At 42.2% G+C, this 25,321-nt stretch overlaps 1 long non-coding RNA gene across 1 annotated transcript in view; it reads right to left on the bottom strand.

Moving 5' to 3' along the window:
• Positions 1-12,780: 12,780 nt before the first annotated feature.
• Positions 12,781-25,321, bottom strand: part of LOC133387527 (uncharacterized) — a 29,275-nt gene continuing 16,734 nt past the window's right edge. The window contains exons 2-4 of the long non-coding RNA XR_009763510.1: positions 16,901-16,977; positions 13,443-13,591; positions 12,781-13,152 (exon numbers count right to left, since the gene is read on the bottom strand). This is a non-coding gene — a long non-coding RNA (uncharacterized LOC133387527). The remainder of the gene's footprint in view (positions 13,153-13,442; positions 13,592-16,900; positions 16,978-25,321) is intronic.

Here is a 25,321-nt window from a genome sequence, read left to right on the forward strand (position 1 = left end):
AACATCTGGGGTTTCATGGTACATCTGGATCCACCCTGTTAAGTATGGTATAGGATTGTGATTTGGGTCCTACTCCCATTTTCGAATAGTTTTTGAGAACAGGCTAGTTTCAGAAGAGCATATTGATGCTCTTTGTTGGTGCTGTGTAGTGGTAAAGTTTCACTTGGAAGCCTCCTTTTTCTCAACCACTCAGCACCCACATCTGAGGATTAACATGTGATGCTTCTAGTTCCAGTTCCTGACATTCAGGGCCTTTACAGCCAGGGCGAGTCTGTTCCCAGCTCTCCCAGCCTCTTTGGGGCTGTCTTTAGAACAAGGCTGCTGGCTGTGATCCATCTGAGGCGAGAAGGGACGTTGGAGTCCGGAGTGCACCAAGGAGTAAGAGGAAGGAGGGGGTGCCAGTTGATTTCTTATTCAAAAGGCATTGGAGCTGAACAGCTCTTGTAGCAACAACCCCCAGATGATCGCTTTGGTCCAGGAGCAGCTGCCAGGCTACTCAGTGTGTGAGGCCCAGGAGTCAGTGCTGCAATCAGCTCAGCAAGTGAATGACAATGAATGGGGCAAGGGAGGTTGCCGTCTGGAGCTTCTGTAGTGGGATATTTTATTAATGCCAGAGGCTCTATAAGGTTTAAAGGGAAGTGAATGATATTCCCCAAAGAAGAGCACAGATGGACATTGTCAGGGCAAGCCTGCTTTCCTCACATACAAATACTCTTCTGAGCATTAGAAGGGCTGCCAAAGACCAGTTGCTAAGAGGGCTCCTGTAATAATTGCAATGGAGAAATTACACCAGACGCAGATCCTCTACCCTGACTGCATTCTGCGTCTGCTGGAATTGTTCCCTCTGTGCAGCTCTTGGGGCAGAACTGGAAATTGTGCTTGACGGAGCACTGCCACTGAAAATGCAGCCCATCTCACATTCCCACACTCATATTATGATGCAGGCAGGTTGTACGTTTCCCTGCTCCATGTCATGCTGCTACTTTCCGTGGTGGGGGGTGGAGAAAAATATCACATGATGACATTGCAACATGGATACATGTTCCCCAAAGTTATGGGGATAACTAGATACGGATGCTGTTTTCAGGGGCAGCCTTGTGTTGAGCATGATGCCTAATTCTGCCCTTAAAAGACAAAAGGATTGGGACCTTACTTGAGGTGTGTCTTCATTGATATTCAAGACAGATCAGCAGCCTCCCCTCCAGCCTCCCCCCCCCAGGTTTCCATATATAGGGCTGGGGCCTCTTCTGAGAAGTCAGGCTTCAAGAAGGCTGGGCCTGTCTTCCACACCTTAGACTCTGTTTTACTAGTCTGCACTCTGTTGGATTCAGATTTGCTGCATCCTTTTCTGATAGCAGCTCTATGGTTTTAACAGCTCGCTCGCTTGCTTGCTTGATTTATTTATTTATACATACATACACCACCATTTGGGGGGACAGCCCACTCAAAGCAGCTCACAGTATCATAAAAGCACAAATACAATTATCTAAAATCAGTCAGAATTAACAGAGGCAGCAGCATTCACCAGTTAAAACTGTTGGAGAGGCTAAGGAAACAACTAAACAGAGCTGTATTCTGTAACAACAGGCAGGAGTTAATTGGGTGCAGCTTTCACCAGCATGAGAAAGGATACAGTAAGAACATAAGAAGAGCCTGCTGGATCAGGCCAGTGGCCCATCTAGTCCAGTGGCCCATCTAGTCCAGCATCCTGTTCTCACAGTGGCCAACCAGGTGCCTGGAGGAAGCCCACAAGCAGGACCCGAGTGCAAGAACACTCTCCCCTCCTGAGGCTTCCGGCAACTGGTTTTCAGAAGCATGCTGCCTCTGACTAGGGTGGCAGAGCACAGCCATCACGGCTAGTAGCCATTGATAGCCCTGTCCTCCATGAATTTGTCTAATCTTCTTTTAAAGCCATCCAAGCTGGTGGCCATTACTGCGTCTTGTGGGAGCAAATTCCATAGTTTGTCTATGCGCTGAGTAAAGAAGTACTTTTGTCTGTCCTGAATCTTCCAACATTCAGCTTCTTTGAATGTCCATGAGTTCTAGTATTATGAGAGAGGGAGAAAAACTTTTCTCTATCCACTTTCTCAATGCCATGCATAATTTTATACACTTCTATCATGTCTCCTCTGACCCGCCTTTTCTCTAAACTAAAAAGCCCAAATGCTGCAACCTTTCCTCATAAGGGCTCCACCCCCTTGATCATTGTGGTTGCCCTCTTCTGAACCTTCTCCAACTCTATAATATCCTTTTTGAGATGAGGCGACCAGAACTGTACACAGTATTTCAAACAGTGACTGAGGGAACTGCATTAGCTGAATTTCTCCCTGTTGGACTGTGGGCAACTCAGGAAAAGTGGTGATGGCTCTGCTTAGGCAAAGCGGCTGACATTCCAAAATTGTCTCTTTGCCTTGCTGTGTGGCATTGAAGCCTGATAGATGTCCTACCTGAACACGGGCCTTCCTACTGCTCCACAGCCTCAACCAATGGCGAGCATAAGAAGAGCCCTGCTGGATCCGATCAAGGTTCCATGTAGTCCAGCATTTTGTCTGCAACAGTTGTCAGCCAGATGCTTCCAAGAAGCTCATAAAGAGATCATGAAGGGCAACAGTGCTCCCCATTGTTTGTTCTCTTGCACAAACTCCTCCAGATGCTGGAATTCTCAAGTTTGTTGTCTCTAAACCTGGAAGGTTCCTCTTATCTAACATGGCTAATAGACCTATCCTCCCTGAGCTTGCCCGATAGAGCAATCCAAAACCCCTTTCTGTGGAGGGATGTTTGGATAAGGTGAAGGTACCCCCCCCAGCTGTGCTTGCCTCTGCCAGTCTTTGCCTGCAGAGAGACTTCAGCACCACTCCACTGGTATGGAGCTCCCCCTTCCACCTGCCAGTTGGGTGGACAGAAGTGCTGCTGGTGAGATCCCCGCTGGCAGCAGCCACCATAAAATCCTCAAATGGGGCTTTCAGGGCACGGATGAACTTGCCTTTTCATCCGAGCTGTTGGATCTGAGGTGGCTGTCATTTGACTACCCTAGGGCCAATAGAGGCCCAGTTGCTATGTCAGCTCCAAACTAGTGCAGTGATCTGTCTGCAGTTCCCACCTTCTGCCTTGGCGGGCATGCGGTGGTGGCCTTGCCACTCCATTAAACCCCACTGGGCATTGGCTGTGTTTAGGATTGCATCTTTAACCTTCCTAAGCCAGAAGCCACCTATCACTATATCTAGTGATAGCCATTTTATAAATTAAGTGTTGTTTGAAGAAAAACTTTTTTTGTCAGTCCTGAATCAGCTGTCAATCAATTTAATTGGTAACTTGGAGTTCTAATGTTATGTGAGAGGCATTTAATAAATATAAATCTTTCCACTTTTTCTATCTCATGCATAATTACAAAGACTCCTGAGTAAGTTTAGCAGTTATGGAATAAGAGACGAGGTCCTCTTGTAGAACAGGAACTGGTTAAGTAGCAGGAAGCGGAGTGTAGGAGTAAATGGACAGGTCTCACAATGGAGGGATGTAGAAAGTGGAGTCCTACAAGGATTGGCATTGGGACCTGTGCTTTTGAACTTGTTCATAAATGATCAAGAGTTGGGGGGAGGAGTGAGGTTGCTAAGTTTGCTGATAATACTGAATTGCTCAGAGTGGTTAAAACAAAAAGGGATTGCAAAGAGCTCTAAAAGGACCTCTCCAAACTGAATGAATAGGCAGTAAAATGGCAAATGCAATTCAGTGTAAACAAGTGTAAAGTTCTGCATAATAGAGCAAAAAATCATAATTTCACATATATGCTCATGGGGTCTGAACTGGCTGTGACTGACCATGAATGAGACCTTGGGGTCATAGTGGATAGTTTGATGTTGACCCAATATCTGGCAGCTATGAAAAAGGCAAATTCTGTGCTAGGGATCATTGGGAAAGGAACTGAAAATAAAACTGCTGATATCATAATACTTTTATACAAATCTATGGTGCCACCACACTTGGAATACTGTGTACAGTTCTGCTCACCTCACTTCAAAAAGGATTTTGTAGAGTTCGAAAAAGTTCAGAAAGGAGCACCCAGAATTATCAAGGGGATGGAGCAACTCCCCTGTGAGGAAAGGTTACAACATCTGGAGCTTTTTAGTTTAGAGAAAAGGCGAGTAAGAGGGAACATGATAGAGATGAAGTGCCAAGTGCATAGATGGAGTTATAAATAAAAATAACTATTTCACATTTGAGTTCTTTTAAGAATTCTCTGGCAGATGCTATCCATATTGTGATATGTTACTTTGTGAATGAACTCTAGGTCTTCTTCTCTTGTAACTTCTATTAGACTTAGTTCTTCAGACACCCTACCCAGAAAAAATGTGTTTAGGTGTCTGTCCAACATCTTCCTGTGAAGATTAACACAAAAAATGCATTCAGCTTCTCTGCAATCTCCCCTCCAGTAATCCATTCACATCTTTAACCTTCTGACTGCCTCTTGACTAGTTTCATGCTTGTGATGTGTTTAAAGATGTTTTAATTGTTGTCTGATTGTTTTTAATACGGTACTTGATTTATTTATTTTTTGCTTGCTTTATTATCAACTTAAATTTGTTTTTCTAAAGAGTTTGTTGTATTCTTACTTGAGCAAGACCCACTTTCTGAAGGGAGCCTTCTTGTCTTTTGAAGCTTCCTTGACTTTTCTCATTCATTCTGCTGGCATCCTCTTGGCTTTCTTTGTCACTTCCCTATTCTGTGGTATACTTCTAACAGAATGTCTATTATTGTGGCTTTATATAACTTCCTGGAAGGATTTGACCCTCTTGACTCTAATTCTAGCTAATCCCCATAGCTTTTTTAAAAAAAGTTTAAACTTTTGAAATTAAATATAACTGTGCTAAATTTGGATTTGATTGTCCTGTGCTCAGTGTTCCAAGTCAGTTTGTCATATCCCAAGACACCTCCCCTCTAAGGCTGCAGTCTGGTGGTGGTGGTTGGTGGAGGTGGTTTAACTCTTGTATTCCTCAGCTTTTTACCATTTCCCTGGCCATCTCTGGCTCCGTGCTGATGCACCCCCTTTTTGGCCCTACCAGTGTTGGAGCTTTTATGTCAATAAGGCAGTACTGCGGATGTTTCCGCTGTGATGGGGAGGGGAAATCAGACACTGGCTCTCCATTTTGGACATCAGAGCTCTTTCTCCACCACTGGGAAGGGAGACCTAATGTAGCCTTAGGATGCCTTCCTATGGGCTGCAGGATTGCAGACTGATTATTGTAAGGCACAGTCATTTGTCATATCTAGAAGTGTCGAGATTTGAATATGCATTTACCCATTTCATGTAAGAAAAGTTGAAGTCAATATTCCAATATTTTTCTTCTTTGGCTACCTCCCTTCTTTCTTTCTCCATCAAGATCTCTCTCAGAGTTTGAGCAAGGTATGTTCCCAGTACCAAATTTCTTTTTAGACCTAGAATTTTCACCCACAGTGATTCAGTTGAAGAGTGTATTCCTCTTGTATTTTCTAGTTTATTGGACTAAAGGGTCTTTTTAACATACAGAAGAACATCACTCCCAATATCCCTTTCCTTGTTCCTTTCCTATATCCTGGGATATCTGACTTTCCTTTATACAACTAGGTTTCGGAAGCACCCACCGTATCTACATTCTCATTTAGCATCAAGCACTCCTGTTTCCCCATCTTGCCATGGAAGCTTCTAGCTGGCATTGGCTCATAAACAACAGTACATTATGTCCCTCTCAATATATCATATTCATGTGTAATTTTGCCTACAACTGTATGGCCTCATTAAATGACAGTCATTTCTTACTGGGTGCACCCATTACCAAGATCTATCCTCTCCCTACTTTCATGATCTGAAACATTGACATCATTATCCTTAAGGGCATACGAGTCACATGCTGAACTAGATACTCCCCTAGTATCTAGATACTAGATACTCTTCCTTTCAGCTTCCTCTCAGAAATCCTTTTGAAAGCTGCTGTGCAACCTTTTTGATTTTAAACATCAGCAGTCTGGTTCCATTGCACTTCAAGCAGAGCCTGTCTCATTTGCACAGGTTCAGCTTGTCCCCAAAAGTTCTCCAATGCCTAACAAATCTAAACCTTTCCTCCCAATGCCAGTGTCTCATCTATGCATTGAGACTCTGCATGTAATTTTCTGGCTGTTATGGGAAGATAAATCTACCTTGGGCTTTCAGGACAGGGAGTGGTGGAGGAAAGTAGTGCGGGGAGAGGATAGACTCATCCATATTTATCACACATGATCACAGATTTGGCAAAATCTGTCTGATCACCCCAGCTCTTATTTTGTATTATTAAATATTTATACAAGCTAGTTGACAACATGAAGTTTGCACATTTTAACTGCTGAAGCATTTATGTACAATCAGGGGAGTCACAGAACTCTACAAGAATACCTCCTACTATTACCTCTTGCTACTTGGTTATGGCCTCTTGCTAGAAAGTTTAAAAACATAAGAAGAGCCTGCTGGATCAGGCCAGCATCCTGTTTTCAGTGACCAACCAGTCGCCCATGGGAAGCCTGCAAGCAGGATCTGAGTGAAAAGAGAACACTCCTCCCCCTCCCCGCTGTTTTCAGCAACTGGTATTGAAAAGTTAGTTCAGAAGCAACCTGCCTCCAACTATGGAGGAAGAACATAGCCAGTATGGCTAGTAGCCATTTATAGCCTTATCCTCCATGCTTTTGTCTAAACCTCTTTTAAAGCCATCCAAGTTGGTGGCCATCACTGCCTCCTGTGGGAGCCAATTTCATAGTTTAACTTTGCACTGCATGAAGAAGTACTTTCTTTTGTCCGCCCTGAATCTTCCAACATTTGGCTTCCTTGGATGCCCACAAGTTCTAGTGTCATGAGAGAGGGAGAAAAATGTTTTTCTAAGCCATGGATAAATTTATACACTTCTATCATGTCACCTCTTACTCGCCTTTTCTCTGTACTAAAAAGTTCCAAATGCTGCAGGCACTTCTCATAGGGGAGTCGCTTCATCTTCTTGATAATTTTGGTTGCCCTTTTCTGAACCTTTTCCAACTCTACAATATCCTTTTTGAGGTGAGGCAACCAAAACTGTACACAGTATTTCGCATGCTGCTGCAGCAAAGATTTGTATAATGGCATGATATTGGCAGTTTTATTTTCAATACCTTTCCTAATGATCCCTAGTATGGAATTTGCATTTTTCACAGCTGTCACACACTGGGTCGACATTTTCATCAAGGTATCCACTGTGACCCCAAGGTCTCATTCACGGTCAGTTACTGTCAGTTCAGACCCTATGAGCATATATGTGAAATTATGATTTTTTGCTCTATTATGCATAACTTTTCATTTGTTTACACTGAATTGCATTTGCCATTTTACTGCCCATTCATTCAGTTTGCAGAGGTCCTTTTGGAGCTCTTTGCAATCCCCATTTGTTTTAACCACCCTGAGCAATTTCGCATCATCAGCAAACTTGGTCATCTCACTGCTCACTCCTAACTCTAGATGGTTTATGAATAAGTTAAAAAGCACAGGTCCCAATACCGATCCCTGGGGCACTCCACTTTCTACATCCCTCCATTGGGAGAACTGTCCATTTATACCTATTCTCTGCTTTCTGTTTCCTGGCCAGTTTCTGATCCACAAGAGGACATCTCTTATTCCATGACTGCTAAGCTTACTCAGGAGTCTTTGGTGAGGTGTTGAAAGCTATGTCAGCTGGATCACCTCTACTATATGCTTGTTGACAATCTCAAAGACCTCTAATAGGTTAGTGAGACAGGACTTACCCTTGCAGAAGCCATGCTGGTTCAGCTTCAGCAAGGCTTGTTCTTCTATATGCTTGGTTATTTTATCTTTTATCAATATTTTCCACCAATTTTCCCAGGGCACATGTTAAGCTAACTGGCCTGTAATTTCCGAGATCCCCCCTGGATCCCTTCTTAAAGATTAGTGTTATGTTTGCCACTTTATAGTTCTCAAGTATGGAGGAGGATCTGAGGGACAAGTTACATATCATTATTAGAAGATCAGCACTTTCATATTTGAGTTCTTTAAGAGCTCTCAGGTGGATGGCATCTAGATCTGACAGTTTGTCAGCTTTTATTTTGTCTGTTAAGCCTAGAACTTCATCTCTCATCACCACTATTTGCCTCACTTCCTCAGACTCACTTTCTGCAAAAGTTAGTTCAGGCACAGGGATCTGCCCTGTATCCTCAGCTGTGAAGATAGTTGCAGAGAATTCATTTCACTTCTCCACAGTCTCCTTATCCTTCTTTAGCACACCTTTGACTCCCATGTCATCCAAGGGTCTAACCACTTCTCTAGATGGTCTCCTGCTTTTAATGTATACAAAGAATTTTGTTGTTGTTGGTCTTTATGTTTTTAGCAATGTGCTCCTCAAATTCTTTTTTAACATCCCTTATTGTCTTCTTGCATTTCTTTTGCCAAAGTTTGCGTTCCTTTTCATTCTCCTCATTTGGACCAGACTTCAGTTTTTTGAAGGAAGCCCTCTTGCCTCTAATACTGTTGTATCTTTGACTCTGCTAGTTAACCATGGTGGCATCCTCTTGACCCAGGTGGTACCTTTCCTACGCTACAGTATACACTCCAGCTGAGTTTCTAATATTGTGTTTTTAAACAACTCCCAAGCATTTTGGAGTAATCTGGCCCTCTTGACTTTGCCTTTCAGTTTCCTTTTTACCAGTCCCCTCATTTTGGGGAAGTTTCCTCTTTTGAAGTCAGATGTGACTGTGTTGGATTTTCTTGGCAATTGGCTATTTATATATAATTTTAATTTAACAGTGCTATGGTCACTGCTCCCAATCAGTTCGACAACACTTACACCTCACAGCAGGTTCTGGGCATCATTTAATATTAAGTCCAGGGTCTTGCCTATCTGGTTGGTTCCATGACCTACTGTTCTAAGGCACAGTCATTTATGGTATCTAAAAATGTTACCTCTTTGTTCTGATTGGAATACATATGCAGCCAGTCAGTGTGAGGGTAGTTGAAGGCACCCATTACTGCAACATTTCCTAGTTTGGATGCTTCCTCAATTTCATTTTTCATCTCAAGATCTCTGTGAGCATTTTGATCAGGGGAATGATAGAACATCCCCAGTATGGCCTCATATCACCACCCACAATGATTCTGTGGAGGTGTCTGCCTCTTTGGAGGTTTCTAGGTTGCTGGATTCAATGCCCTCTTTCACGTATGAATGACACCATCTCCAGTATGCTTTTCCCTGTTCTTCCAATATAGTTTATATGCAGGGATAACTGGGTCCCACTGATTTTTTCCATTCTGCCAGGTTTCCATTATGCTCACTATATCAATGCTGTCCTCTAAAACCAGTTCTCCAGTTTGGAGGCAGGGCAGCACATTTCCTTAACCCTTGGTACTGGGAGCCATACACAGCTTGGACTCCATAACTTTGATTAACCTCCATTCTATAGAAACTAACATTTTAGGAGGAACTGCTCTAAAAACTCATAGAAGAGAGAGTGCTGGCAACATTTTTGCATCATCCTGGAACCGTCCCACAAAAGGGAACTGAGGTTTCTGTTGGGGCAGGAAGTATAGAAATGTTAATTCCGACACCCAAAATTAATTAGTTTTTTACTGAACTCCACAAGATTTTTGAATAAGTGGTTCCTATTTTGTGTGTGTGTGTGCAGAAGAATTCATACTAATCTAGTCCTATGGGAAGAGAGCTTGCCCCCTTCCAAAACTCCCAGATGCTTCCATGTCCTTTCTCCAGCCCAAAGGAAAAAGCTGAGAGTGAGATTAGGGTAGAAAATCTGGAACGAATGTGCTTAAAGCTGTTACAATCTGCTACCTGCCGGTGTAGTGCATATCAGTGGGACTTAACAGGATAACTTCAAGCGGATTAGGTCCAGGTCGATGAGTGGACATGTTCTCACCCCCCACTTTCCTTCCTGTGTACAAAGTGGCAAAACTCTGCCCCCTCATACACTGCTGAATGCTCTGAATTCAGAAGAGGCTGGAAAGGATATGAATGTAGCATGTTTGGTCAATTTTTTAAGCCAAGTCTCACCAAGTGGACCGGTAAACCTCTGTCACTTTTGAGTGCACACATTTGTGTGTTCCACAGCCATGTTGGAATCTGTGTAACTTGTGTCACACATCTGTGCTCACAGGCTGAACATAAGAACCTACTGGCTTTGGGGTGTCAGTAGTAAACAGAAGGAAAGAGTTAGCTACATAAAAGAAGAATGGGGCCTAACTACATGTTACGTCGGGATGGGGAATCTTTTTCAGCCTGATTACTGGCATTCTTTTCTGGGCAATCTTTTGAGGGCCACATGCCAATGGTGTATGGGGCCAGAAGCAAAAGTGGGTGGAGCAACAAATGTAAATTTTACCTTTGTACAATAGGCTAGTTTCTACATACACTCACACATGTCTCTGCATCTGCTGTCCAAACAAGCAAAAGGCCTCATCAGACGTGGTTCAACGCCACGTTCTAGCCAAGCAAAAACACTCAGGTTGTAAAGCAGGGTCTGTGAGGGGTGTACTCTGAGGGTCAGACACAGAGGGCCGTATTTCCCTCCCTTGACAAACAAGATGTGGTTTTTAAGAAATTAAATATCATAGCAGGGAGGGAGCCGTTGTCACCAGCACTGAGGGAGGGAAAGGTTAAGCCTACTCACCCCAAATGCAATCTTCATAAAAATATATCCTTCCTGTGCCACAAGTACTATTTTTTCTAATGCTAATTGCTGTGTGTGCATGCATGGGATTTTTTACTAAGATCACAGGTGGGGAGAGAAAGATTAAATCTCCCCTTCCCACATGCTGGAGTACCTATGACAGTCTCTCCCTATCCCCTCAAGCATCTGGGATTTAATTTATAACAATCCATAATATGATTGCTAATTGTGTCATTAATGTAATGTGCCCTTATGCCCTTTTTAATTTTTATTTAGTTGAGTTTTTGGTGCATTAATAATCACATGGTGTATCAAAATTCAATAAACCTTTAAGGTGGAACATTTACAGCATGTGGGATTTATATTCAAAGACTGAATATTTGCATCCAAAGGCACATTCTCTGATTTTGTTTTGTGAAACATTCTGGCTTTAGTTGTCTTCAACAGGACAGACTGGGAGGCGGTCAATACTCCCCTCAGAACACTCAAGCTCCAAGAAGTTCACAGATAGCCCATGGAGCTGCCTGAGCAAGGTGGAATTGTCTACAAAACCTCTGTGAATGAAACAGGGCGCAGAGAGAGAAAGCAGTCGGTTTAGAGGCAGTGTGGGACAGAGCAGCTGTCTGTGCTGACTTGTTCAACCTAATGCTCTGATTTCTGATATCCCTGAGCTGAAATCCCCTGAGGCTTGTTCACACATTACACTGAACACAGGTACAAGCTGTCTCTGTACATGTACAAGTGTTGGGTGTGGATATGCTTATTGATTTGTACACTTCAGTGATCATGTACACAGATACATAGCCTATACACTCAGTAGATATTACATGGGATTAACTATACAAGTGTACAGCTCAGCTGTGTGTGTACACAGATTGTCCACTTGTTGAATGTAATATGTGAGCACCTCTCTTGTGATTTCTAAGGGAACTTCTAGACATCACAGGGATCAGTAATAGTAGTAGGAAACAAGCAAGAGGTGCAATAAAAGCAGTTCTTTCATTGGCTCTTTTCCCTGAGGGTGTTTTGAGTACCATTGTTGTTTGGGTAGAACAGCTCTTCCCCTGTACTGATTCTAGTTTATCAGGGCTAGCACAATGATCCCTCCTTTACCAAATGTGTGAGCTACGAATGACCAGTGCTCTGTTTCAGAGTGCTAATCAGCCACAAGCCCATTTCTCTGGAAGTACCCTAAAGTTTAGCAGGACATGCCCACTTTGTCAGGTTGCCTTTACAAATCAGAAGTGCTAAAATACATTCCCAGTTGGAAAACTATTCTCAAAATTATCAGATTTTCCTACAGTTGTCGTGGACTATATGATATAGTCACCACAGAGGATCCCCAATGCAGGAGAAGATAAACAGGTCAATCACAGGGGTGAGGAGAGGGTAAATGGAGATCTGCTGGGAGATTTGTAGTGTGTTGGCAAGGTTTCCTGACTCCAACAGTAGCAGCAACACCTAAAAAGTTCAGATTGCTGGGAAAAAATGCTTTTTTTGGGGGGGGGAGGAACCAGAAGTGGATTTTTGTGTAAAACTACTTGTGAACTTGGTTCTAGTGCAGCCCACAAATGTCTGGGCTGAGTCTGTGCTCAGAAGTGCCCTGTTCCATAATTCTTAGTTTATGTCAGCCTTGCCAAGTCGCTGTTTTGCACCTGGCTCCGGTTGGTGCTGTCAGGGTCCTAGTAAAATCAAAGTAGATGCCACGAGCATGAAGTCTCCCCACCCCTGCACAAGCACAGTGTTGGGCACCCCTCTGCCCTACCTCAGTCCTGCAGTTAAACCTGAAAGTGCTCTTGGGTGATGCCTGGGATTCATTCTCAACATTGCCTGCCACATTGCAGGAGGCAAATTCTAACTGCCCGAGATTATACAATAATAGATATCTATGGTTTCTTCCCCCAGGTCTCCTGACAGCCGTGGTACACCTGCCCATGAGAGCAGCCTCTCCACTTCCTGCGCACTGACAGCGCTGTTCAGCGGTCATCTCATTATGGGGGGAAAAGGGACCATCAACTTCTTCGATATGGGTTCATCCCCATGAGTCCCATCTGTACTTCCTCTTGTGCCTGAACATGGAACGCAGAGGCTACCAGAAGAGTTTATTGGGGTTGTGCCTGTGAGATTTTCCCCTTGTTTCCTTTCCTTTTCTTTCCCATAGCAAATACAACTATTTTTGGCTTATTTTGTGGGCTTTTAAATCTGAAATACAGTTTTCTGTAGATTTATTTCCCCGCTCCCTCCCCATGACAACAGAAGATTTGCCACTTGGTACTCAAGATTTCCACAGGCTTCTTAGATCTGGGAAATGGTTGCCTCCTTGAGACATATGGCTGTGACAGACTGAGGCAGTTGCTAAGAGTCTGGGATGTTCTCCAGTTGCTGTGAAGAAAATGTTCTCTTTTTTCCTCTTCCTTTCACTTGTTCGTCCCCAGCCACCCAAATCCAAAGGAGGCAAGAAAATGAAAAAGGAATGTATCGCTGCCGCTGTGGACCCTGCATAGAGAGAGGAAAGAGTTCACCAAAGGCATGGAACATACTCTGTACAATCCACTCTCCTGGTTTTTTTTAAAAAAAGGTCATTGTGAAACAGCAGGGTGAATAACCTGGACAAAAAACAAATGTGTGTATTTAATTAGCCAATCCTTTTGTGTTTACAACTTCTTATTTATCTCCATTTACTCATAGCACCTACCCAAACAACAGCTGAGAAGCATTCCCATTCACCACTAAACAGGCAAGCTCTGAATTTGAGCAGAATTGATTTAATATGATTAGTTACATACCATTGTGCATTCTGGCTGGAGAAGATATTCGTTCATGTCTGGCTTTGGAAAAGCATAAACTCTCATCCAATTTGTCCCTCAGACCAAACGTATCCAGTTGGACTGCCTCGGAAATGGTTGGTTTTGCTAGGCGTGGTCTGGTGCTGGGCCTTTGAAATAGATCCATCTTTAAGGCTGCTTTCACACTGCACTTTATTCCGTTATTCTGATGATTTTCTACCTGGTAATTTGCTAATTATATTTGATATTTCACACAATGTACAAGCTAGCTCCAGGATTCTAGTGGAATTTAGTGCAAATTTAGTGCAAATTTCTGTGATAAATGATACCAGAAATAATCCATTAGTAAGGCTGGGAACCTAGAAAATTGTGGGAGTTTTTTGCTAGCTGCAGCTGCTCACATGACAGGCATCCCAGTATGCAGTGCGTTCCTGCCCTTTAGTCGCATGGGTTTTTTTGTTTTTTGTTTTGCCTGATGAACATTTTACCAGTAATCCGGCATCAGTGCGGATAGCAACAGCATTTCCCATATACACCCCTGTGTCGATACAACTAAAATAATTTTAAAAATCAGATCCTAAAGGGAGACCTCCTACACAGTGGAGAACAGTGTGCATGTGCATAATGGGTGAGGGGCGAAAACAAGCTGCATGAAAGACAGTTGCGCAGAATGCTGGTATATCAGTGAAAAAACTGCTGTTCTTTAATGCAACAGTTACTGCAGTGTGAAAGGGGTTTTAGAAATCGGGAAAGAAGCACTACCTTTTTAATCCGTTAAACTAATGCAATCAGCCCCATGTGTGAAAGCAGCCTAATTGTTGCACCTTTACCTGCAATGGTTACCCCTTCAAGCTATGTTATATAGGAATTAAGCTGCATCCAGGTAGCAGTTTCTCCCACAATTGATTTAGTGCTCTAGTATTAAACTAGAGGTGAAGAGAAGCTACTGCAAACAAAAAGTTCAGATTAAGGCAGGGGACTTGGTACTAATTATTGGTTGGACTGTGTACCATCCACACCAGTCCTGGTCAACTCTAGATTGCCTTTAGACTACTGACAGCAAGCTAGGGAATTGGTATACTCCAAGTATGGATTGTCAGTGTCAGGAGGAATACAAATCAGGAGATCAATAAATGTGGTCCTCCATTCGCCAAATCCTCGTAAAGCTAAGCACAGCAAGACCAGTAACATCCCAGGAAGATTATAGTTATACTGCACTATGCACTCAGCACCAAATCATAACAATCTTTGCCTTCCCTGGTTTGGGGGGAGTAATTTCATACTTTGAGCGTGTATGGTGAACCATGTGCTGTCCTCCCTTAACTTTGACACATCACAGCTGTCCAGATCACTTAACCCAGGTCTCACCTCGCAAATGACGAAGAGTTGTTCTGGCCTCAATGCATGTTAGGCTGTGTGTCATGCAGCCAGCTAAACCCGCATTCAAATCCAGAATTTCATAGAAATCCATCTTTATTGATAACATAATTTGAACAACCAACTAGTCAGTGCAGAGGATAAAATACATAGCTATAGGAGAAGGATGAACAGAAGGTTTAATCAGGTTGACTGAGGTAAAAGGTGGGATGGTTGAGGTGAAAGGACAGCACAAGCCTGGGCTGTACCAGGCTGCAACTCTGAATGGCAGAGAAGACCTTCTGAGGGAAACAGGCCTAAGCAGGAATATAAATTCTACCAGGAGCATGCAATCAATACACAGCAACAGACAAAAAGGCCTGATCAGTTGCTGACATCTACAGTGGGAAAATTAAAGCAGCTCAAAATGAAGAGACTAACAAGTAATACAATGCTCAGTTAGGACTGAACAAGAGTCTCTTGTCTTTACGGTGCCCTAAGATCTACCAAGAAGACCCAGCAATGATTGCGGTAGGGGTGTGTGTGTTACAATCTGCCCTGCTGATTTCCCTTCTTCCCATTATTAGAAATGCAACATTCACTTTCTGAATTGCCACCATAACTCACTTCTGGTGGCCTGACAGAACATTAGAAGCCTCGCAAGACCCATTGATGGGCACTGATTGATAATTTGAGAATTAATGCTCTAGAAAGTTCAGGCCCCTCACCTGTAAATATCAAAGGTGTTGGGGTCTGCTTTCATCCCATCTCTTTTTTGTCTCATTGTGAGTTGGACTTTTATGTTTCAAGAGCCTTTTCCACTGTAATAAATTTCCAAAATTTGTGATGTCCAAAAAAAAAAAAAAAAAGAGCAAGGAAATAAATTCTAACTTTATTAGTCAACAAAGATACCGCCATCTTTCCTGTTAGTTTTGCATGTGTGGATGCTCGGTAATAAAAACTATAGCACCTGGATGGCGGGAAATATAAAAGTATGATTGTGCACAGTCATTTATTTTAAAAAACCCTATTCAGACATTCATTTCTGAAAGGGTGAAAGGGCTATTGGGAATGTGAAGGGCTACCCTTACCCTTTTGATAACAAGGCATGTGCTGGCAATATCTCCCAGCCAATACGTGATCAGCTCAGCTTAGGGAGTTGCTTCCATGAATGTAATGTTTATCTATGAAAATGAGAATCCTGACCAATCTGGATTTCTGACCCTGTGGAGGAAATCCTCCATGCGCAGAAGTGGCTCCCTTCAGATCAAGCTGATCACATGTTGACTGGGGGACATTGCCGGCACATGTGTCATAGAGGGGTTGAGGCTAATCCATGAATTCCCACAACACCATTCACATGTTTGATCCTACAGGCGATGAATTCTCGAATACAGTTAAAGAAAAATGATGAAATGATCTGTAGTTTTTGGAGGAGGAATCCCATGTGGGATACATACAACAAATTGTTCTTCGACACAGAAACAAAAAAGAAGTGCAAGAGTGTACCCTTGACATGCACCTGCAAGGAACTGACTTGAAACACTTATGGAAGGATTTGTATATAATGCACAGGAAGTGGAATCCTCCTGCAGAGGTGCTGAGCACCGTGCTTGTTGGTGGTAACTGCTCTGTTACACAAACACTTGAGAAACATGTTACCAGCAAGTATGGGGAGTTCACCCACTTCTCTGCTGTCCTTAGAAACGATTCACTATAAAACAGCTGGGACAGGGTTCTCGGTCATCAGAATAAGAGGTGTGTTTCTGTCCCACTAGAGCAAAGGAAGACCAGTTACTTTCCGTGCTCTGTTGAGTGACAACTCCCATAATCCTGACCATTTGACATGCTGGCTGGGGCTGATGGGAGTTGTAGTACAGCATCACCTGGAAGGCCACGGGTTCCCTATTCCTGCTCTAGTATACTAGAAAAGCAGACAAGTGATTCCTCATTTAGCAGACAAAACTGTAGGTCCAATTATGTTGATTTATTTACAAATTCACAATTAGTCTATGGGGGGGGGAGAAGCCACATATTGGTGTTGCTTTGCAGTCAATCCCTCCAGTCTAAAATATTTCTTAAACATTTCCTTTCTTACCTACCAATTTGTCACTGTAAGGATTGTCTGATGATCTCTGTCCATATGTACTTCTTCCTCATGCAATTAATCCAGGGATTTCTAAGGAGCAAATGCACAAAATTAAACTTTTTTTTAAAGTAACCCCAGATACAGGTGGAAGTAATAAAGGTCAGGTGCTGGGTGAGGAGAAAGGGCTGCAAAATGTCTATCCAGTGCTAAGAGACATCCTGGGAAATGGGAACTCTTTCTTAAGTCATAAAATGTAACACAAACCATACAAGTGACACATTCATTGGGACTGGACAAGGGTACCCCTGGTGTAGATAGCATGAAAACAGATACTTGCCATGTAGATCACAGGATGTTTGGCCAATGTCAATAAATGCCATAAACTTAGTCTTGGCTCTGGCATTTGTTCACATGCATTACAAGTCTTTCTGTTCATGGAGAAAGATTCTCACATGCTATCGTTTACAGAGATAGACTGTTAATTTTAATTTTTAAACATCAGGAATGTCGGTGTTGGGCTTGTGTTATGGTTATGTGATGGCATGAGGCAAAGGCACTTCGCTCATGCTCTACTGGGTGTTTATGGAGTCTGTGAGTCAATGCATGCCAAAGTTCTCAGTCTGTGATGCTTCAGAAGCTGATCGTCCTTGGTTCAAAATCAAAGTTACCCAATTCTTGCAACAACCTAGGCACCAACTTTGCAATAACTAACAAAAGTTGCAGGTAGCTGTATCAATCCATTAAAAGGGGGTAGGATCCAAAAGTAATCGTAGTATCATATCTTTGTTTAGGACCCAACTAAAATATCACAAAGTAATGAGCAACTGCAAGTCTTAATAAAACTATGTATATCCTATTTTGCTTCTACAATAACTATTCCACCTCTAGTTCCAAGTACAAAATCAATCAATATATTTAGTGGTCCTGAACAGAGATGTGAAGGCATGGGGAAAAATAGGGGAAACCCCTCTTTTTTTCTGGAAAAGGTCCCTGCAAAAATGGGGGGTCCCATTTTTTTCCTGGGCCTGGACATCTCTAGTCCTGAGAGCAGCTGAAGTCAGTGAACCATTGGCCTTTATACAAAGAATAAAGATCTTTGAACAACAACCTGATTTATGGAAGCCTCCTGCATTCTGACTTCTAGTGAGCCTTCCTCCAGGATGGAAGACATCCTGCCTCTGACAATCACTTTATGAGGAACAACAGTGGGAGACAGCTACTGCATTCATGTCCTGCTTGTGGGCTTCCCAGAAGTATCTGAATGGCCATTTTGGGAAAGAAGATGCTGGTCTAGATAGGCTTTTGGTCTGATCCATCAGGGCTCTTTTTATGTGCAGGTGATGTAACAAAGCAGGGTTTGAGTTCCCTGTCTTATTCTAACTGCCCCAGACCCAAGATATTTCTCTTCCTGCCTGTTGCGCAAAATTCATTTCTCACTGTCTTCTCTAGATATGGTGGATGATACTCTGTTCAGAGAAATGACTTGCATGAATACCAGCAAACATTAACATCCCATGAATTAGAAAAAGCAGCTCAGTGACAAGGTTAGAAGCAGTCTGCCTCTGCCAAGCAATGCAACTGAGAACAACAACATATTTTTCTTAATCTGGGCAAATGTCCAAGTAAAGGGAATATGTATGCATCTAGGCAGCAATACCTGCCTATTCTGCTTTGCCCACCTCCATGCAATCAGACTGCAGAGAGGCCAAGTCTCCAAGGCACTAATTCATGTCTCGGCCTAATTATCATTGATTGGATTTCCACATACAACAGTCTCTCTCATTATCACCACACCATTTGAAGATGTTCAACGTGATGCCCTCTTAAAGAATCCATTTAAACAATGGAGAGGCTGCTTGCAGTCTGTACATACAAGATCCTAGGAGCCTTTAATTATCCATAAAACATAGTATTGGTAAGGGCAGAAATGTCCCTTGGCTACAGAAATGTCCCTTGGCAGTTCCAGTGCTCATGTGGGGCCTGTTTCAAACACTGAAGCAAATGGGCTGCCTTTCCATCAGCCATCTTAAGAACAGTCCTTGCTACTTCGTTTCCTTCCCAATAAATGCACAAGTAGATGGTCAAGCCTTCTGTGGCCATGTACCAATTTATGGGGCCTGTCACCCAGCCACTTTTGATGTTAAGTTTTGTAAGGTTCACGATTGTGTAAATCTAATGTTGGAGTGTTTGTGTTCTGTGGGGTGAGCACAGTAATCCAAAGAGGAAAAGAATTTTAATCCAAAATATTTTTTCCAAAGAGGGAATTGCAGATGATAAATTGAGTAACATGAAGCCATAAGCTGTAAAATCCACAGGAAATATGACATACACACCTATTTTTATCACAGCAAAAGTAGTCAAGTTAAGGGCCAGAATAAACTGCGATTGGGGGTGGAGGAAGACCCAGAGAAACTTGAAATGAGTGTCACACTCATCAGCCTCAAGTTCCTCTATGAGTTAGAGTTACTTAACTCTAAAGATTTCTTAACAGAACCTCTTAGCCCAAAGCTCTTTGGTGACTACTTGAAAAGTCTTTAGTGGGCAAATGTCCACATTTCCAGGGATAAAGCAAGACGAGGTAATGGAAGTATTTTCCATAAATAGGAACATATGTCAGATCAATGGATCATCTAGCTTGGTATTTTTAACCTTGCCTGACGGTTCAACTCCCAAGATTGCCAGCAAAGGTCCTTCCCCCGCCAGTGTCCTCCCTACTAAGCTACATATGCCTTCCACCCCATCAACAATCAAAGCATGCCCTAACTGCATTTATATGTCTTTGCATAATATTGCTTTTCAATTACAGCAGTACATATTTCATCCAAGGTGGGTGGCATAGAAGGTGAGATCAAGATAGCCTTATTGTTGTTGTTGTTTATATATAGTTATAAGAAGTGACCAGTGCTAACATTCCTTCTCCTTCCTACCACCCCAATCAGTAGTGCAGTGGCAAATTCAGAAGTGCAGGGTCCACAACCACGCCCCTCCCCACTTTTTTGCTGCTGAGTTGAGAATGACATCCTTGTTAATGCCTTCTTCCTGGAGACATAGGGACCCTGCTTACAAAAAAGTAAGAGGTCTACGACCTGGATGACTACACTCCTGACCCCAATACATGAAACCATGTAGACCACCTTGAGCAATTTGGAGGAAAGGTGAGATATAAATGTAATAATTTTTTGAGCTTTTAAAAAAAGATGCTTTTAAAGATGCTTTGTTTTAATACATTGTGTCTATTGTTTTTAAGATGTTTTAGGGTGTTTTTCGTGTTTTTGCTGCCTTCAAGGAGGAACAGCAGGATATAAAATAAATAAATAAATAAATAAATTTTAACAAATGTCCCTCTCAGAACAGGTGATGGTCAACATAATGCCTTCTAACTAAGGTGATGTTAAAGGGGGGGGGGACTAAACAAATATGCACAAGGTTGTGAAGATATGAACTAAGTTCCCTCTTCTGGCTCTGTACTGTAGAACATGGAAGCAAACTTGATGGACTATGACTCCCATTATCTCTGACTATTGGCATGCCCCCAAGGGCTGATGGAAGTTATGTAGTCCAGCAATATCTAGAAGGCATATTGGCTACCCCTGCTGAAGAAGGTTTGAGTCATTTCTTTTGACACCTTCATGCTCCTTTTGGCTTGCTTCTGAATACATTTGGAAATACTGTGCTCCCTGCTGAGTACAGTGAACAGAATGAAACCTATTCACCTCTGATTTGTTAAAGAGGTAAAGAAAAACATAAGTTGCAGTGCAACAGCTGTAGCAGGCATAAGAGAGCTGCTGTTAGGCAACTCAGCACTGCTTACACCCTAGACAGCAGAGTAAACGACAGCATTTCCAGGTACTGCGGGCTTGCTAGACCTATTTCTTTTCTCATTGTTACTGCCCACTATGTTGCTTTGACTGCAGGTATTACCGGCTCCCAGGTGCCCTTCTGGCTGCAGGTATTACTGGCAGGTGTTTAGGATTCAGTTTCTCCTTCTATGCACAACTGCCAACTCTCCAGTCACCGGCTGATGGGGAATGTGGATCTGTTGCTCAGTGCTGGTGCCAGCTATTTGTTGGCAGCCTGCTTAATACCTTCCCAAGTCAGCCTGTCTGATCACTCAGCTGTTGGCTTCCTGATGATGGGATTGATTGGATAATAACAATACCACACACTGTGCACCTGGAAGCAAGGAATGTCACATGTCACAATCCATCACATAGAAGGGAGCAATGCATCCTAGCTGAAGCAAAGGCCTTTGGACTTGGCGATAAGCAGAGGCAGCTTCTGACCCCTAAAGGCAGGCTTGATGAATGATGAGCTGTTGGAATATAGCAGCTAACAATATTAATTCCAAAGCTCTTTCATCTACCAAATCTAGAAGGTTTGTTTGCTTGTTTATTATCGAAGTATTTATAATCTGCACTTTCATGAAACTATATCAAGGCAGTATACAACATACAACATTATAATAACATCAATAAAAGCATCCATAAAACGTAATTTAAAACATCACTAGAACTCAGTACATTCTGTTATTGCATGTTCCAAGGAGTTTCTCTCGTTCCAAAGTGTTAGGGTAATTCACATACTCAAATGAACTCATTTCTGGAAGTAAATTTCATTCAAAGAAGGTAAGTTTTTTTAAAATGAAATTTATTACAATTTAATCTAACATTTCCTCCAAGGAGTTCAAGGTGGTAAACGTATTTGTGTCCTGCCTTCCATTTCATCTTTACAACCTCCTGAGGTAGGTTAAGTTGAGAGACAGTGACTAGCCCAAGGTGACCCAGGGAGTTTCATGGATGAATGGGGATTTAAATATAAAGATACCACAAGTAAGATGTGCAGGATAGGGTTACCAGGTCTCCGATTTTCAGGGCTAGATGGTACCAAGTGGCCTGAGTCGGTATAAGGCAGATTCATTTGTTCTTAAAAGTGGAAAGAGACCCAAGGGCCACAGTGACTCCAAAAGTTATTTATGTATTTTATTTACGACATTTATATACTGCTTTATTGTAAAAAAACTCAAAGCAGTTTACAGAAGGAATTAAAACAATAAAATCATTGGCAAAACAGTTCAACACAGGTATTTTAAAACATTCAAAGAAGTAAAACCAACAATGGATTAGAAACAGATAAAAAACATAAAAGCTTGTACAGAGACAAAAATTGAGGGGCAGAAGGGTTGAGGCGTCAGTCACTGCAAAAAAGGTTTCTGGGGGAGAAAGCTTTCTTAAGTGATGACAAAAATCAATTCCAATTTATGCATTTTAATTAGGAACTATGATTTGTGAAGTTTACAAAAAATCAAATCAAATTAAAATACAATATTTTCCACATGAAAAATAGTTATGTAAACTAAATAACAGTGACTAGGAAGTAAATGTATAGTGCAAGTTATCCTACCATAATGATCTAACTGTTAATAAAGTCTAATGCACCATGATTTCTCTTCAAACTTGCAGAGGAACTGTTCACTTGAAATTCCTTCAAATATGTTGCTTTCAAAAGCCAAGACTAGTAAGTTTGCTGCCCAAAGATAGCAGAGGAAGCCAATGTGGCTTCACAAAAATCTTAAGAGATGACCTGAAAACAAAAAAGGGCACATACAGGAAGGAAGGCCAGGCCACAAAGGAAGAGTACAGACAGGTAGCACAAAATTGCAAGGATGGCGTCAGGAAGGCTGAAGCTGAGAGTGCACTGATGTTAGTGAGAGATGCTAAAAGCAACAAAAAAGCTTTTTTCAGGTACATCCATAGTAAAAGAAATGGTGGTACAGCTACTCAGTGAGGATGGCAAAATGATGACAAAGAAAAGGCAGAAGTGTTCGATTCCTACTTTGGTTCAGTCTTCTCCCAAAACACGGTCTATGACCCTCCTGGCAAATGTGAAGTTGAAGGGGCAGGATTGCAGTGTGAGACTGATAGACAAGTGGTCAAGGAATACCTAATCACTTTGAGTGAGTTCAAATCTGCAGGGCCCGACTGAACTGCATCCTAGAGTATTGAAGGCGCTGGCTGAAGAACTCTCAGAACCACTGTCTATTATCTTTGCAAAATTGTGGAGGATGGGTGAAGTGCAGGATGACTGAAGGAGGGCTAATGTTGTCCCTATCTTCAAAATGGGAAAACCTGGGAACTACAGACCAGTCAGCCTAACAGCAATCCCTGGGTAAATTCTGGAGCAGATTGTAACGCAATCTGTAAACACCTTGAAAATAATACAGTGATTACTAGAAGCCAACATGAATTTATCAAGAACAAATCCTGCCAGATTAATTTTATCTCATTTTTTGATTGGGTAACGTCCCTGGTAGACTGTGGGAAAGATGTGGACATAATATATCTTGACTTCAGCAAAGCTAAATGTGGGCTAGATGGAACAATTATCAGGTGGAATCACAGTTAGCTACAGAATTATACTGAAAGAGTGCTTATCAGTGATTCCTTCTCAAACTGGGGGATGGAAATGAGTTGGGTACCACAGGGCTCAGTCTTGGGCCCAATGGTCTTCAACATTTTCTTTAATGAATTGGATGAGGAGGTGCAGGGAATGCTTATCAAATTTGCAGATGATACAAAATTGGGGGGCATAGCTAATACCATAAAAGTCAGAAACAAAATTCAAAGGGACCTTGCTAGGCTGGACCACTGGGCTGAAACAACAGAATAACATTTAAGAGGGATACGTGTTCTACACCTAGGAGAAAGAAACCAAAAGCACAGTTATAAGATGGGATATTTGGCTGAGAAATACAACATGCAGGAAGGATCTTGGAATTGTTGATCACAAGCTGAATATGAGCCAATAGTGCAATGTAGCTGCAAAAAACTCAACTGCTATTTTAGTTTGTATTAACAGAATTATAGTTTCCAAACTGCGTGAAGTACTAGTTCCCCTCTATTCAGTATTGGCTAGGCCTCATCTTGAGTACTGCATCCAGTTCTTGACACAGCACTTTAAGAAGGATGCAGACAAACTGGAATGGGTTCAGAGGAGGGCAACAAGAATGATCAGAGGATTGAAAACAAAGCCCTGTGAGGAGAGACTGAAAGAACTAAGCATGTTTAGCCTTGAGAATAGAAGACTGAGGGGAGATATGACAGCACTCTTCAAGTACTTGAAAGATTGTCACACAGAGGAGAGCTAGGATCTCTTCTCGATCACCCCAGAGTGCAGGACAAGGAATAATAGGCTCAAGTTACAGGAAGCCAGCTTTTGACTGAACATCAGGGAAAACTTCCTAACCATTAGAACAGTACAGCAGTGGAACCAATTACTTAGGGAGGTGGTGGACTCTCCAGCTCTGGAGGCATTCAAGAAGCAGCTGGACAGCCACCTGTTGGGTATGCTTTAATTTGGATTCCTGCATTGAGCAGGGGGTTGGACTCAATGGTCTTATAGGCCCCTTTCAACTCTACTATTCTGATTCTATGAATTTTATTTTTCTCTGATGAACAACTGAACACCTGTATGGTATCAATACACGTCAAAGTTGAGAATGAATTTTCACACACAGCTGTAGATGCACCAAAGGTGTGTCCTGCAGCACACAAAGCATGTATGCAAGGAAAGGCTTTCTTGTAAAGGTGCAATGTTTTAGTAAGCACATGAACTGTGAGTTCAGTTCTTCTGAGGCAGCTGCTTCCTGAAATTATTTACCCTAGTGTCCCTTACCATGCCAGGAAAGCAATTAAGAGAAGTTTCATTTTAAAAAATTAAATTAATGGTTACAAACATCACTTTTCATAAGGAAATGCTTGGCAGCATGTCACATAGGTACTATACATCTCTGTGAACTACATGTGCTAGAATCAACTATACAAGCACACATCTCCCAGGGAATGCAGTAATTATCGAACTATTGCCTTAATATCCCATGCTCAAGATTCTACAACAAAGGCTCTTGCCATGTATGGAGTGAGAAGTGCTAGATATCCAAGCTGGATTTAGAAAGGGAAGAGGTACCAGAGATCATATCACAAACATACATTGGATAATGGAACGGACCAAGGAATTTCAGAAGAAAATCACCCTGTGCTTTATAGATTACAGCAAAGCCTTTGACTGTGTAGATCATGAAAAACTATGGAATGCTTTAAAAGAAATGGGAGTGCCACGGCATCTGGTTGTCCTGATGTACAACCTATACTCTGGACAAGAAGCTTTGAAATGTGGTGCTGGAGGAGAGCTTTGCAGATACCATGGACCTCGAAAAAGACAAATAATTGGGTGTTAGAACAAATTAAACCAGAACTATCACTAGAAGCTTAAATGATGAAACTGAGGTTGTCATACTTTGGACACATAATGAGAAGACATGATTCACCAGAAAAGACAATAATGCTGAGAAAAACAGAAGGGAGTAGAAAAAGAGGAAGACCAAACAAGAGATGTATTGATTCCATAAAGGAAGCCACAGACCTGAACTTACAAGATC

This window comes from Rhineura floridana, chromosome 6 (genome assembly GCF_030035675.1).
Source record: "Rhineura floridana isolate rRhiFlo1 chromosome 6, rRhiFlo1.hap2, whole genome shotgun sequence".
NCBI lineage: Eukaryota > Metazoa > Chordata > Lepidosauria > Squamata > Rhineuridae > Rhineura > Rhineura floridana.